Genomic DNA, 16,449 nt, shown 5'->3' on the forward strand with positions numbered 1-16,449 from the left:
CTTGCCTTGCTCCAGGGCGTGGCTTATTCCCACCCCCATCCTCCGAGCAACCAGCGTTCTAAAGCTGTGAGTGGTTATGTCGACGTCGCCTTATCCGGGAAGGAGGGGCTGTCCCCTGCTCTGAGGATCTGCCACCGAGGGTGACGGGTAACACACAGGCCAGTCCCTGAGGTGTTCATGAACCAGAAACGGGCCCGATCCAGCCAAGCCCTGAACAGGTGCTTCCCTGGGAGCAGATGCCACCAAGGAAACGACTCCTGTTTTGCTCAGTGCATAATGAAACCTTCACGCAACACCAGGGGTCTTAGCCTGTTTTTATTAAGGAAGGAGAATTCCCCTCTTCAGACTTTGAAGCGAACTAGTGGCAGGGGATTATTACTTATTATTTCTCTGTCTGACGCTTTGCATGGTGACATGTTTCAGAGGGGGTGCCGTGTTAGTCTGAATCTGCATAAACAACGAGAAGTCCTGTGGCACCTTAGAGACCCAACAGATTTATTGGAGCATGAGCTTTCGTGGGCATAGACCCACTTCCTCAGATGTTTTCCACTATGTACATCTCACGAAGTGGATCTTTGCCCACGAAAGCTCGTGCTCCAATAAATCTGTTGGTCTATAAAGTGCCACAGGACTTAGCGTAGTTTGTCGAAGGCTGGTACCCTGGAGCGCCAGCCAGGGACTAGGCTGTTCTTGCGCAAGCTGCTGCACAAAGACGAGACAACAGATGAATACGGACCGGCCGAGGGGAGAGAAGAAGGAAACAAAAAGACCGTTCTGATCAGCCTGACGGACAGGGTCACAGCACACCAGCTGCCGAACCATTGCAAAGGTTTAAGGGTCCGTGTTCTTTTGGGTGTGGTTTTTTGGTGTGCTGTCCAACAGTCAGCAAGCTGAGCCAGCTGTGTGGTGTCACCCCCTTTCATAACTGGGCATGCCACGGAGCTGCCTCTCCCTTGCTGAGAGAGGGCTTTATCTGGAGATCAGCAAACATTTCCAACAGAATAGCTTTTCATGGCAAACTGGCCAAAGGCAGTTGATTAATGTTACTGCATAATATTTCCTAGCTGCATAATTAGCAACAGCTGTTTCGGAACTGAAACAAGTTACTCCGAAAGGAAGAGCTTAAACTGGAGTGGATTGGAATGAAATGACAGCATAACCGACTGCAGTGTAACCCCTTATGTGTTAGGAGGAGGGAGTGGAGTTTGGACGGGGCTGGTGTGCGCAGCTTTGGGGGAGTCATTAAGGCCCAAATGTACAAAATTGCTCACTTAATGTTGGGCACCAAGGGTGCCCAACCTGGAATGCAAATAAAACCACAGCGTGTTTGTAGGGAGGGTAATTAACCGCTGGCGCAGATGAGCGGAGGTTTGGCTGGCGTTGTGAAGCAAAGCTGGTGCGGCCAGGAATCTTGGGAAGGCTCGGAACCCAGGAGCTGTTAACGATCAGAACTTTGTGGACGTGAATCTTGGCAGTGGGAGGCAGGATTTCTGCCTGGTACTTGTGCAGAGGCGAAGGTCGTTTATTCAGCAGGCTGTTGGGCACACAGGGTTGCAGTGTGGGCAAGTAGTAAATAACAGGGTTTGTGTCACGGATCTGACGTTGCACTGTGCTGAAGGGACACGCTTCTGATCAGGCCAGACTCGCGAATACCTCTGAGAGACAATAGCACTCACCTAATTGGCCTGGCTTGACGCGTGTGCTCCGTTCCCGTTGGGATTGCGGCAGGGTGAGATCAGGGGACGCTCCGGTTGCTAGCAGAACGAGATTCATAACGCTGCATCTAGATCCACGCAGTGCCCGTTACAGCCACTGGGGAAGTGTCCAAGGGCTTTGGAGGAGTCCTCAGGACTGAAGTAGAGCTCTGAGCTGTGCAGCCTCTGCTGCCTCACCGGCCCCCTCCCAGCCGCATCACAACGGGGCATCTGCAGACGGCGTCCAGGGGAAACCCCAGTGTGCAATTTCATTTCCGTCGGCCCCTGTGCCGATTTGCCACGCTGACCGGGGAGTCTGCGCTCTGTCTGGGCTTTGGGATGCTTGCGAGTCTCTGCCTTTCCCTGCCCGAGTTCTGTAGGGAGCCTCCCTGCTTGTCTGCTCCCAGACGGAAATGCCATTGTGGTGAAAACAGCTGGTGCACCGCCCCCGTTGGGCCCTGATTGTGCTTGAAAAGTGGCTGATTTGGGTACAGTTTAAACCAGTTCCTCCACCCTGCTCTGTCCAGCAGCCGCCCTGGTTTCACACCAGGCTTTCGAAATGGGTTGAGGGAAAGCGGGTGAAAGGCCGCTCTGGTTTCCGCTTACCTCAGGCTTAGCGCTGTTGATAGGGAGCTGCTGAAGCCAAAGCCAGATAAGCCCCTCTGCCAGGGAGCTAGGCGTGCGCTAAACGCTGCAGCCTGCTGGCCAGCAGGGGGAAGCCGCATGTCACACTGCTCCCTGTGCTGCCGGTGGTCGTGCTCCTTCCCTGCTGTGCTCCGAATGCTCTGTCACTCCATCTCCTACCACGTCTTCTCCGGTTCCAACCAGCGTTCCCTGTGAGCTGAGCGCTTGGGCGGCCGCAGCCGGCAGCCTGTGTTTCTGCCGGTGGTGCACATCCGTGCATGTCTTGGTACACGTAACAAAATTTATCCCACACAGCAATGAAAACAAATTGGAGGGAACGCGGGTTCCAACTGGCGCTTCTGGAATCCACATGCTGGTCTGGCGTGTGGCCTCAATTCTGCCTTCCTTAGCGCGGGTCAGCCATGGCCCTTTTCCTTTTCTCCGGAGCTGTAGCGTCTTGCCCTGGTCATCCCTAACCCCTTTCCTTTCCTCCAGTGACTCGGGGTCCTCGCCCAGGAGGCGGGGTGCTTGCCTCAGGCCAGCTGAGGTAGAAAGCCCTGCAAGGCCCAACGAGGGGGCATTATCTCCATGGAAATATAGAAACGTTTTTCTCCTTTTTAGCGTTCTGCGTCACAGCACGACCACACGCTGACATATTTATCTCCTCGGGAGGCTTTCATTTATCTCTGTGTTTGCAGCCCAGAAGCAGCTGCATGGGTTGACCAATCTATGCTGAGTAGCACAGTTACACTCTGTAGTATGTGTACCCTGTCTGCTCGCATGCGTTAAACATGCAATAACAGTTATGTAGCCCTGTCGAGAGGCAGCTTGACCCCCCCACCCCACCCGGACAGGGAAGGACTCCCTAAGACTGCCTGGGGGCCTGAACAACCCAGCCCCACCCCCAGGAAACCGAAGTGCGGGGCTGGAAGTATAAAAACAGGAGCTCAGAGCTCAGTTGGGTTCCAACCCTGGAAGAAGCCAGATGCTCTACCAAGCTCCCTGGGGGGGGCTCAGCCACACGGCCCTAGAGAGGAGAACTAGCCTGCGCCGCTGCCAGGCCCCGCCCTGGAGCCAAGGAACACCCGGCCAGCGCCGCCACGGCCGCCGCCTGTGGGCCCAGAGGAACGAGCCAGATAGGTGCCCCCTGGGGGAGCAGCTCGGGGCAGCCGACCCAGCGCCGGCTGAGGAGGGGGAAGTGAACTGGGCAGCCCGAGCTCTTCAACTGCTTGTCCTGGAGCTGCCCTGCCCCGCGCCAGGCTGGGGCTGTGACCTGCCGCTCGCCCTGCAGCTGGGCCCCAGGCCTGGACTCCGCACTGCCCGCCCCAAGCCAGCCAGGGCAGCCGGCGACTGTTTGGCCCGAGCCCCCTCGGCCGTGGCCGGCTAGCCCTGAAACTGGGCTCTATGGGCCTGCTGCCTGGTCGGTACGCCATGGCGTGAGCCAGCTCGGCCTCCCTTCAGACCGGGACCAGAACTGCCCCAAATTCTCCTGTGTTGCTCCCTAATCCATTGGCTGAGGTAAATTTTGCCTGCGGTAGCTGGGGAAACTGTCAGGGTCGGGACATAAGGAGTTTTTTACTAGAGCAACCGGCGGAGCGTTGCCCCAACTGGCCAGTACAGGTGTCACCCAAAACCCGATAGGGCGCACTCTGGTGCAAATCCCGGGGGTAACTTCCCAGACAGCGCCTGAAATGTTGCTATCCAAAACAAGGGCAAGGAGAGGGGAAGGCACTGGGAGAAATGGCTGGGTTGGATGTTAGTGACATGTAAGTAACCTTATTACCGGGGGAATTCTGTGCTCAAGACACTAAAAAATTGGTACCTGGTATTTTATCTTTCCGCAAAACTCCACAGATTGCCTCTGTCCTATTAGCACTCTCTAAGCATGGCCATTTCAACGCCTCTGGTAAGAGCTTTCAAAATACCGTCAGTGAGTATGTCTGGAACAACACAGACAGACGGACACACAAACACACACGACTCTTCCCTGTGCAGTAGCAGTGTCTGCCTGGGAACTTAATGGGCAGCGTGCTGTAGATTTCCACCCCCTGGGCCGTGCACTAACTCCCTGGGCAGAAATGGCCTGGTTTAGCAGCCACCAGCAACCCCCAGCTAGAGTACAGCACTAGTTGCATGTACCCCCCCACACACACACTCCCCGAACCCATCTTGCTTCACACATTATGGGGGTAGGAAGGGGGTCATGGGCAGGGGGCGGCTTCTGTGCTCGGCTGACGCGAACCCTTGCTATTCTGTACGGTGAACACTCTGGGGGTCACCTGCAGGTAAAACGCTCCGACTGCTGCTGCCTCCCCCCCAGACTTGAACAGAAAGGGCGGGGGCTTCGTCCCCAGCTTTGGCTTCCTCTTCCATCCCTTCCCCCCCCTTTCTTAGATAGGGCTATGGACTGGAGATCTGGCCCCTTCCGCTGGCCTGCTCCTGTTCCCTCAGCTGCCCAGGTCTTCTCCTGCTCCCCTGGCTCCTCTCTCCTGTTGCCAAATCTGAGGCAAGCCAGGTGTGGGGTTTGGGGCCAGGCTGGGCACCTGGTCCATTTGCTCATGCCACGGGGGCTCTCGATTTGCCAGGGAGCCTTTTGCCCTGCAATGTGTGCCCTGGGCCGGCTGTTACTGCTCCGCACGGAGGTGCGGTTGTCTCAGTCTTTGTCTCCCCCAGCCCTTCGGCAGTGCGGTGGCAGCGTTGCTGGGCTTGGGCGCCTCTCCTGCACTGCTGGGGATGGCTGGACTCTCAGCAGACGCCCGCCAGAGCCTGGGGGTGCACCTCTGCCCTGCTGGCGTGAGGAGCAGGGAGGAACCGGGACAGGCTGTGAGCGCCAGCCTGATGCACAGACAGGGAGAAGGTGGAAAGGCCTGGGGCATTGGAGAACTCTCCCAGCCTGCGCGTGGTACCACACGCTGCCCCGGGATCCTAAGCGCCAGACGTGACCCAGGTTCAATGTTGTGTCAAGCTGGGTCTGAGTGCTCGTGTGTGGGTAGGAGGGGAGGCTGGGCTTAGACCACTGCTTTTCAAAGGGGGGTCAGACCCAGGACTGGGGGGGTGGGATGTTGAGTGCCAGGTCTCGGTGCTGCAGGGGGATCAGGTGAGCAGTGGGGGGGCTAAGGCAGCTCCCTGCCTGGCCTGCACCACAGACTGCGCTGCAGCCCAGAAGCGGTCGCAGCAGGCCTGGCTTCTAGCTGTGGGGGAGCACACAGGGCTCCATGCACTGCCCCTGCCCCCAGCACTAGCTCCGCAGTCCCACTGGCTGGGAACCTGCTGCCAGCTGTGGGGCCAGGAGAGGCAGGAAGCTACCTTAGCCCCCCGCTGTACCGCTGACCAGGAGCTGCTCGAGGTCAGCCCCTCCCGCCCCAGCCCTGCCCCCCCAAAGCTCCCGTCCTCAACCCCACCCCGGAGCCTACATTCCAATCACATTACGTTGTGTGGCGGCACCAACAACTTCCTTCAACTGGGTCATGAGAAAAAAAAGTTTGCAAACGGCTGGGCTAAGCCGTGCAGGGGAGACAGACCCACCAGCTCCTCGGTGACAAACCCTGGCATCGTGCAAGATGGCCCTCGTCAGACGCCGGCTGGTTTGCCACTCCGGAGGAATCCAGGTACTGCGAGGCCGTCCTTCCTCGTGGGAACTCGGTACGGCGACAGCCCTGCTGGGACAGCAAGAGAGCTCAGGTTCTAACCTTCCAACCAGCCAAGCGGAGCAAGTTAATGATCAGATTTATCATCCGGCGATCTAATGAGAAGCAATACAGCCAAGTGCTTTCCGTGCAGTGACGCAAATCTGAATCTTAATAGAAGCTGACAGCCTGACCCTGCTACCGCGCTCTGGCCAAGGAAAATTATCTTGATCGCTCCCCGGAGAAACCAGCTAGGGCTTTAATGTGCTTTTCTAAACATTTATTTGACCAGCTGGGAAAAAACCCAACAACCCTGAAGGGATTCAGGGCTGGCTTACGTGACCTCGGCTAGCTCTGCCATTTCTAGAGTCACGGCTGTGTAGGACGGTCGTGATAATAAGGTCGTCCTCGCAAACTCCTTGGCAATGCCATTGGAACCAGTGAGCTAGTAGATGCCACCACAATGGCTAGGCAAGATGATGGTAAAGAATTGGGGGTCAGCAGTAAAGTTGGTGCCTGTTTTCTATATTTCCTGCCTCTTCCCTGCTTATGTCTCGGGTGCAGGGCAGTCTAGCCGGCTCTCTGCGCTTGCTGTCAGGGAGCTGAGGCAAGCCGCAGCAGAGGCATGGCTAAGAAGCCGATTCCTGTTCGTTCAAGGTTGCAGAGGAGGAAAAGGAAAAGCACAGCTCTAAGAATTCCTAGGGGGTGGGAAATTGTTCTTAGCAAGTCGCTGACTCCATTTTCCAGTTCATTGTGGCCCCTGGGGCTTCCAAAGTGGAGTAGCCCTGGCCTATCCCGTAGGTCCTGGTGGTAGAGGAGAACATGCAGAAGAAACTCAGTGGGTATGCATGAGCGTAGCGCCCTGGCTTTCAGGGTAGCTGTGCTCTTTGACAGCCGCTGAGTGCACACCCTTTGATTTCAATGAAGTAGTGCCAAGCTACACCAGCTGGGGGCTGGCCCATTGACTCCACCAGTGCTGCATGGATCTACACCAGCTCGGGGCCTGGCCTTAACATGCGTAGGGAAGGATACTTGCCATCTGTGAAAAGGCCATCTCGGTTTGCACCCTTCCCAATGGCTGTTCAGTTCGTTACTGCAGCTCACTGGACTCTTGGAATTGTTCTGTCCCACCCAGCGCAGAACTCACGGCGTTGCGTGTGGATGGCACCGTTCAGGAATGAAGCGGGTTTTGTCTTTGCAGCCAATCGGAGTGAAACCCTGAACAGATGGGGTGTGCTGCCTGCACATAAAGTTGCCTGTGGCCATCAGGAGTGGCTCCCGCGAGAGTCAAGTCTGTAGCTGTAGACGTAAAATGTGTTACAGATCCCACCGATCATCTGGGAGAGCTGAAGGCCGGAAAGACTGGAGGACTACCTCCTCCAAATACAGAAATTCCACTCCGTTCTCCCACATGGCTTTCACTAAACCTTCCACTTACAACACAAACCAGTGGAGCTAAAATCATAGGCTGCCTTAGGTCAGGCATTCAATGAAATACATTTCACCTTCTGGGATTCCGCTGCACAACTTTCTTCTTTTGTATTAAACCTGTGGCTCCCCAAAGTGCTAGAAAATTCACAGCCCTAATGGAATTAATAGATTTCTCGCTATTGCTGTGTCATTTCTAGAATGCACCTGATAATGGCTCATTCCCCACAAGTCCAACAGACTTATTGCCAAAAGGGCTGTGGACCATGTTGTTCGTAGCAGTCGGTAAACCCAGAGTCCGGTGTGTGTTGAGCTCATCTACGCTGGAGTTGTGGATATAATTTACCGCTCAAGGAACCATGCCTGGGCTAGCTCTGACAAAGCTCGTCTGGGAGATTTGTTTTCCCTACATGGCGTAGAATCCTAGAATACTAGAATGGGAAGGGAGCTTGAGAGAGAGAATCCTAGAACACTAGAACTGGAAGGGACCTCGAGAGTCATCGAGTCCAGTCCCCTGCCCTCACAGCAGGGCCAAGCACCGCCTAGACCATCCCTGACAGGTGTGTGTCCAACCTGCTCTTCAATATCTCCAGAGATGGAGATTCCGTAACCTCCCTGGGCAATTTATTCCAGTGTTTAATGTCACTTTCTTAAAATATCCCAGTCAGATCTCCAGCATTGCTCTCAACACATGGAGAGATCACCGCTTCAGTCAGCCCCATTAGAGTCTCTACTGAGGATACAAATGAAGAAGGGGCTTGGAAATTTACCTACTCAGCTGCTCACCTTATCCCTCCAAGGCCTGGCTGGGGACGGTTGTGCTGCTGTTTCCCTTTGCTGTGCTTATTCTGTGGGTAGACAGAAAATATCTGTTGTCTGAACCATCAAAACAGCCAGTATAGGTGCGCATGCAGGGTTTTTTGTTGGATTGCATACAGGCTGAACTTCCCTGGTCTAGGACTTTCTGGTCCAGCAACATCTGTGGACAATGGATATTGTTGGACCGGATAGCCTCTGGACCAGACAGCCCCGACAGCTATCATCTGGGAGTTCAGTGGCTAGCAGCCAGCCCAGGGACAGGGAATGAAACCCAGCCAGCCCAGCAGTCCCTAGCCACTGGCAGCTCCCCTAAGAGCCTTGACCTCCTCTGGTCTCTCAAACTCTCTTGTTCAGGACGGGTTAGGTCCTGAGAGTGCCGGATCAGGGAGGTCTAACCTGTAGTTTGTTTTTTGCTTTTTTACTTAAAAAAAAAAAAAAAAAAAAAAAAGAGTTTGAGGTGAAGAATAGCTGCAGTTAGGGCCTGGCCTGCTAGAGGGTGCTACAAGGAAACTCATCAGGGATCTATTTGTCTAGCTCTCTGTTTTTGTGCCACATTAGCATTAAGCCCTATGGTCAGGCTGGGGAACAAGATCTTTGATAGGTAGCTCCTGATAGGGACATACACGCAACTAGAAATACAGGGAGCTGCGAGATGACATTCTGGAGGGCAAAGTCGCGCATGTTTATCACAGCTGAAATTTTAAAACGTTAACGTAACAACTGTGCTAAGTGCAAACGTTCTGGAGGATTTGTGGCGTCAGGAGAAATATTGCCTGGAAAACATGCTCTGACATTTGATCACAGTTTGAAATTTGCAAGGTTTCGCTTCTGCAGTGTAAACAACGAAGGTTCCATCTGGTAATTGGAGCTATCCAGGGTTTTCCAGGGGGGCCTGAATGCTCACTACCCGCATCCAAAGCTGCTTCTGAAGACATATGAGCTGGCACAAGCCAAAGCGCTGTGCTGATATTTTTTTTTTAAATAGCCTTTTATTTATTAAACTGCTCTGGGTTGAGCTTTACTTTCTTTGCTCAATATTTATTAGGACTTCACCTGCTTTGACCCGGGAGCTGCAAGCATTTTTGATTAATGCACTGTGCTTCCTGGAACAATGTCCCAAAAACTAATCAAGCGTCTTCCATTCTTCAGCACGGTTGCCAAAGTACCACTCTCAAAATCTGAAAGAGCAGATCCCAAAGTAGGGCCTGCCAGCTTCAGACTGGACAGCAAAATCCAGCTATCCCCTTCTTAGCTATCTTGGGTCCCTCCAGCAGTCTGGCTTCTTCCTGAGGTCATTGCTATCCTAGCTTTAATTAACTAACTAGTAATTTCGCATAGCACCAGACTCTCTCAGCTCGCTAAAGTCTACGTTCTATTACTTGTGCTGATGGTGAGAAGTTCTGACCTTTCTCTGCCAAGCAGGAGCAGATGTTGGAACCCTGTGTGTCTGGTTTCCACTGGTGAAGAAATATGGGTATATCCTGAGTGTATCTAGTTTGTTTATAGTGTATGCACAATCTTGGAACAGAGGTGGTCACCAGTGGCATGCAGGGAACCCCCTCATTCAGGACAGCAGAACACCAAAGCCCTATCCCCAGGGAGCAATTCTGCACTAAGAATCAACTCTAGAGACAGTAAGGCAGAAATTGTTGCTGTTTGCAACCACTTCCCCCAAAGACCCTACATCACCAACCTAACAGTACAGCATGTGTCTCAAAGCTGCCCCCTGATCTCATACAAAGGGAAAGAACTTGTAAGACTGTTTAGCTGCCTCATCTGGTGGCTCCTGCCATACCAGTGCCTTCCTCCGTGTGCAGGCCAGGACTGCTTGAAGAATGAAGTACTACTCCGCTTTGGCATGACCAGGAGGTGGGTTAAAGTTGACAGAAGAGGCTTGGTCATGTGGACTCATTGGTCCTTCCCCCCCTTAAAGTGCAGCTCGTGAAGCCGCCCCTGCGCCCCTAGAAACGGCCCTTGGCCCTCGGTTCCCTGTGCTCACCGGGTGCAGGAGAGCTGTCCAGTGCGGTGAAGCAAAATGGCGCTGGCAAGATGGTGCCGGCTGACGGGAGCCTGATGTGGCCAAAAAGCCAAACCCGAGTTTTTCCATTGGCTCTTGGCTCTTTGCCTGTAATGGGTTGGCCACCCTGACTTATAAAATCCACATAATGCGACTGAGGTCGACCTAAACTCTAAGGGTATGTCTAGACTACATGGCTCCGTCGATGGAGCCATGTAGATGAGTTTACTAGACATAGGAAAATGAAATGGTGATTTAAATAATGACTGCTTCATTTACATCTTAATGGCCACCGTGCTGTGCCGATCAGCTGTTTGGCGGCACAGCGGGGCAGTCTGGATGCGCCGCGGTCAACCAGGGAAGCCTTTGTCGACCGCTCCGGTATGCCTCGTGAAATGAACCCCAAATGTCCAGATTTTGGTGGACCTGCTTCCTTTTCATTTTTGGCTACTTCTGGTTGGAATTACTGCTGCATCCTCTTTTATAGCCTCTCTCCCCCTGTCTTTCACTGTTACAATCTCTCTGATCACCAGGGTCTCCCTAGGTAGCTCTTATGTTTGTAGTCTTGGACTTTTTGTAATGAATTTCAATGAGCGCTGGGTGCCGGAATTCCTTGAGTCGTTGCCAGAATTCTCCCCTCTTTGTCCATCCTCTGTTCTTTACAAACATTAACTAATTAATGAGGCCTGTACAATTTTTTGGAACTGAATACTTTGTGTGGAGATTTACAGCAGCCCTGGAAGTGTGCAGTAGGTGACCCTGACAGTTGTTTGAGTGGAACTGTGGAGGATACAGAGCTATCATTCCACCCTAGCCCTGGAAGGCTTTGCTGATTGACGAGTCTCCTCTCTTGACCACCTTTCGTCTCCAAGCGAGGTTTTGTCCCAGCGAGCTGCTCTACCCATGGTGTGGGTACCTAGCTCCTGTGATTGTTAATGGGAGTTGTACATGTGCCTTCGGGGAAGGATACATCCGTTTAATTTGTCTTGTGTTCGGGAGGGCAGGGAGGGGAAGAGTGTTTCCATTTTCTTTTCACAGGAGAGATGCTCTGTGTTCATTTCAGTGCCCGTAATGTTGTCCCTGTTGATCTGGGATGAGGTGACATTGGGAATTTGGCCCCTTATGGGATATACGTGGGGTGGGGCGATCATCTAAACCAGTGTTCTTGTGCTAATGAGTAGCTATTCCGCACAGACCGTTATGTCCCCGGAATGCATGTGGACGCAGGGTAGTGGCAAATGGCTGGCAAGGAAGAGCTCTGATGGCTAGCCTGCAGGTACAATAGTTAGCGGCATATGCTGTGACCCAGCTGTGGCTTTGGTCCTGGGGTGTGGAGAACCGGGAAGGGATCACTTGATGATTCCCTGTTCTGTCCATTCCGTCACGACAGACAGGACACTGGGCTAAATGGACGTTTGGGCTGAGCCAGTCTGGCCACTCTCATGTTCTTAGCATTTTGGGGGCTTTACATTGGACCTTAGTCCATCCTGTGTTTTTCAGCACAGGGGACGACCCATCTTCTCCATGCTTGCTTATCAGCTGCCACGTGACTTAGTCCTCCCATTTGCAATTCAGTGTTTCTGTGTTAGGGAGAATCGTACACTTCTAGGTCATCCTGGGTCTACCCTCCTCCCTGTTGGATTTTCTGGCGTCCAACCGAGAGCCGTAATCGGAAGTCGGTTACAATCCATTTGAAGGATGAGGTTAGAAAAATGGCTCCCTCGAGGTCTCTATCGCAAATGGTTTGTAAGAGAAGACATCAGTGGCTAGGGCATGTGTTACGAATGGATCTTGGGGGGTGGAGGGGAGGGCAATTTTTTGTGCTGTATTTGTACAGCAACTGGCACAAGCGGGCCCCGGTCTTCAGCTTCTAGGCACTATAGTAAGATGTAGAACAAATGGTCACTGGAGGGAAGGGGGCCAGCAGACCCAAGCATAGGGGTAGCAGCCGTGTGAGATTAACCCTAGCCTCCCAGGAATCTAGGGGTAATCTCCCCCAGGATGATCTCAGGGTTGGGTAGTTTGCCTTAGTTGCCAGCATCTGTGACCCCAGAATGTCAGGGGACGTCCTCGTTGGCTTCTTCGGGCACTGACCGTGACGGCCATCCATCCCCTTTGGAGGAGGAAGCCAGTGACTCTGAGTCCTATTTCTGACCCCTCGTTGTGCACAGCCTCAGGCAGAATTCTCCTGGCTGGCGCCCACTGAATCCTTAGACTCCTTTGAGGAGCAGTGTGGGTTTGAGCAGAGAACCTTGACATGTCCTGCGGATCCCTGATTTTTAACCTTCATTTTTATCCTTGTTTTTTCATTTAGTCTTCCCAGTACACATCCATAGCCTGGCTCTTCCCCCTTGGTTGAAGGGGCAGTCCTTCAGCTTTCAACCAGTCATCACAATAGGTTCCAGTTAATACTGAAGCAAGGAGTTCCTCACGGCTAGCCTTCTCTAGAAAATTAGTTGTGTTGGGACATGACCTTGAGGAGTTGTGTTCACACTAGTTAACGGGGGGGGGGGGGGCAGAGAAAGAGCAGGAGAAACTGTGGCGTATACAATCCTGTGAAGCAGTAATGGATCACATCTGGCTCTCTTTTAACTCTTTCTGTGTCGCTAAGCACACCTGTGCCGTGTGAACGGGCCACCATTCATATTCATAGCAGTTCTCACAAGGGAATGACTTGGAGGAAATCCAGCAAGGAGAACTTTCAGACACTTCTTCCCTTCAGGAAGGGGGCAAGCCAGGCCTGTGTTGTAGACCCTTTTTATAACGCTTCCCCTTTGTTTCTATTCCCAATATGGTATTAATTAAGAACATTTCTAACAGCTGCCAGCTTGAAAAGGAATATTCAACATGATCTGTTTTCTACTGTTTTAATTTAAAGTACTGCTTCTTGTGCTCATAAAACCCAACCAACCGTATAAAAATGGATTTGGAAAGAAAGGCTCAAATATAAATTTTAATTTGAGTCAAGAAAATGTGATTCGTTTTCAGGCAGGTTGTATATAGAATCATAGAACACTACAACTGAAAGGGACCTCGAGAGGTCATCAAGTCCAGACCCCTGCCCTCACGGCAGGACCAAGCACTGTCTAGATCATCCCTGATAGATGTATATCTAATCTGCTCTTAAATACCTCACCCAGAAAAGTCACGCCTCCACTTACCAGAGGATCCATGCTCTTGCGATCTACCTTCTAGGGTTCAATTTAGTGGGTCTAGTATAGACCTGCTAAATCGAATGCTGAGGGTGTCCCTTCGAGGCCAGTACACCTCGCTGTCACAAGGCGTAAGGGAAGTTGGAAGAAGCATTTCTCCCACTGACCACCTTCTGTGGGGCCGCCCCAGAAAATCGATGCAAGGTGCTTCAGTTCCAGCTACACAACTTATGTAGCTTGAGTTGCGTATCTTGCATCGATTTTTCTCTGCTACTGTAGACCTGGACATTGAGTCAGTCAGGAATAATGAATGAGCAGTAGCTGTCAGTCCTAACACTGACTTTGCTCCACCGTCGTCTATTTACAATGCAAGATCCTCAGCACAGGGGAGTCTCTTAGTGGGACTCTGAACAGGGCATGGGACTCTGAACAGGGCATGTGGGGAGAGGTAGAACTGTCAAGCCGAGGTGACTCTAAAACCCATGGCAGTAACCAGAAGTGACTTCCTTGTTATTGCTAAGACCGTATAGTCTCATCATGTCTCCCTTCCTTTCTGCTGGTTCCGTGTTCTTTGTGTACACAACCACCTGAGTGAATGTTAGATCTGCAAAGATAAAGAGTGTAATAAATTGGCTTCTTGAAAATCTACCCTTATCTTGGTTTTGGTTCAGTACAAGTGTGGTTCATGGGGATTGGTGCTTCTTTCAGCCCCAGTACAAACTGTGCTGAGAGCTACATGCTCTGATGATCACTTGTGGGAAGCGACACATTCTGGGAAGCGGCCTGCAAGAAAAGCTTCACTGAAGGCTACGAGAGGAGCAAATTCTAATGGGATGAAGAGCCGCAAGTTCTATTCCCGAGTTGTAGCTCCCACGCCTACCAGGAAATCTCTACCTAGCTTCCTCTGCTAAGCTCACCAGTGACCAATACTGCTCACCGCCCACTTGCACGTGCAACCCACCCAGTGTAGCATTCTGTGTCCTACAGGAGGAGCCTGCGAGTCGAATGAATCTTGTGGCTCCAGCAGCAGAGGCTCGTGCTGTGAGAATTCCCGCTAGGGCCAGGTTCTCCGTCCTGCCTTGGGCCTACAGAAAGTGTAGAGCGTAAAAAAATTCCTAATGGACTTCAAAATAAGAAAAGAAACTTGTTCAATCAAATTTTACAGTCACAGCAGCAACGTCCACTCACGTCCCCCGATCAGTCGATTACCAATCGGGTGCGTGCTGAGTATAATTGTAGAATACTGTACATCAAAATGGCTGTTTAGAATGAAGTGCCACGAATTACTCACATGGTGCCCCTTTTCCTATCTGACTCATCCCAGCTGAGGGGATCCCCCCTGGTCCTGGGGCACTCCTCCTCCTACCCACTCAGGTCTGACGGGGTAGCAGGGTCCCGCTTACAGAATGACATTTCACTCCTCGGCAGTAGCTCGGTAAGTTAAGAAACACGGCAGCCAGCCAGGGGGCGAGGACAATAGCTCCCCCTACATGAGTCCCCTGCTGTCCCTGGGAGTCCAAATCTTACAAAGGTCTAAAATCCTCCCGGCCCATGTATCCCTTTGTTGGTGGGTTCCCTTCCACGCTCCATCCCACCAGGAGACGGGCGCTGTCGCTCGCGGCGCACGCTGGAGCCACCTTAAGGCTACATTTAGTTCTAGCGTCTTTTAAAAAAAAAATCAAATAAAACCTCCCTGCAGTTCACATGTAAGGCGGGCATGTGTGGGTGCCTTTCACATCCAGTTTATTTTTATACAGCGTCGTTCAGACAGAGCCCCTCACGTGGCATTAGAGCGAGCGAGAGGAAAAAAACGAGAGCCAGACCCAAAAGTTCCAAGAGAGAGGGTTGGGGGGGGGGGGAGAGACAGGAATTCCCCCAGAAAAGAACTGTGTCTTCTCTCCATGAGTCTTGATGCAGCAGAGAGGCAGTGAAGAGAATGCACCTGCTGTAATTAAGGCACAGGATTTTCTAACGAGGGACAGTCCCCGAAACTCTGACGCCATGGATCCTGTGAATACAGGTCTGACTTCAAGGGGAGTGTTCCAAAGTGACCCGAGCATATGTTAAATTCGAATCAGAGTCCACATGCAGATAGGCTTAGAGGATGTTCTCCCATGGGCCAGTTCCCTTCCTGTTCTACTTCTCGGGGCTAAGGAGGTCGGAAACTATCCCCTTTCCGCCTTGGAGTCACTTACTTTGCGGTCAGCAGCAGTGAGAGACTAATGGTGGTGAAGACACTGGTCGTGGTCCCTGTGCTGGAAACCTGGATTCAAATCCCATAGCTCTCTCTAATGGGCACAAGGAAACCCAGAGCCGGGCAGTGCTTGGACTTAGGAGCACTTTGGGCTTGGGGGTTCACATTCAGCTCCTGAAAGAGATGTGGATGAGCCATGGACTTGGATCGGGACCAAGCAGTGGGGTTTGCTTTCAGGAGGTTGGCCCAGTTCATCGAATCGGTCTCCAGCATGGTCCTGGAGATGAAGAAAGATGGAACAAATAGAATAATCTATAATATAGCCGGCTCTCACTAGCTCACTGGCTTCCCGCATGCCCTCAAGAGCTGTTATTGGGGCTTGCCTTTATTTGCTAAGCAAAACAATAGCATCCTGGTCACTGCAGCACTTGGGCAACCGACCAATGACAAGCCACGCTATTTGCTATGGAAGCCAGCAGCATGCTCTCCAGTTACCACGGCAACACTGTCCAGGTTCAGGTAGCGTTTTTTCACCCGGCTTTCAGCTGCTTTCGTTTGTTGCATCATTGCCCACAGCAGCTCGCACCAGGCCTCAACCCTCCGCCGGAACTAGGCTGCCAGAGTGTTACAATGCCTTGAAGAAAGACCGTTGGTTACACTGCCACGAGGCCCACAGTCCCATGGTGTAAAGTCCTTGCTTTGCTATAATAGCATTAGATTGTTTGTCAGAACAGAGGTAAAACCGAACTCAGCCCACAGATACAAATACAGCCTCAGTTGTCTCTTCTCATTAGCCTTAATCACAGGGCAAAGCCCAAAAGGCCTAAACCATTTTTGTTGAGAGAAGGAGAAAAAACAATGAGTGTGTGCACACTGCACTGTGGCAGCCTCCTCG

The sequence above is a fragment of the Pelodiscus sinensis genome, chromosome 7 (assembly GCF_049634645.1).
Source record: "Pelodiscus sinensis isolate JC-2024 chromosome 7, ASM4963464v1, whole genome shotgun sequence".
Classification (NCBI taxonomy): Eukaryota; Metazoa; Chordata; order Testudines; family Trionychidae; genus Pelodiscus; species Pelodiscus sinensis.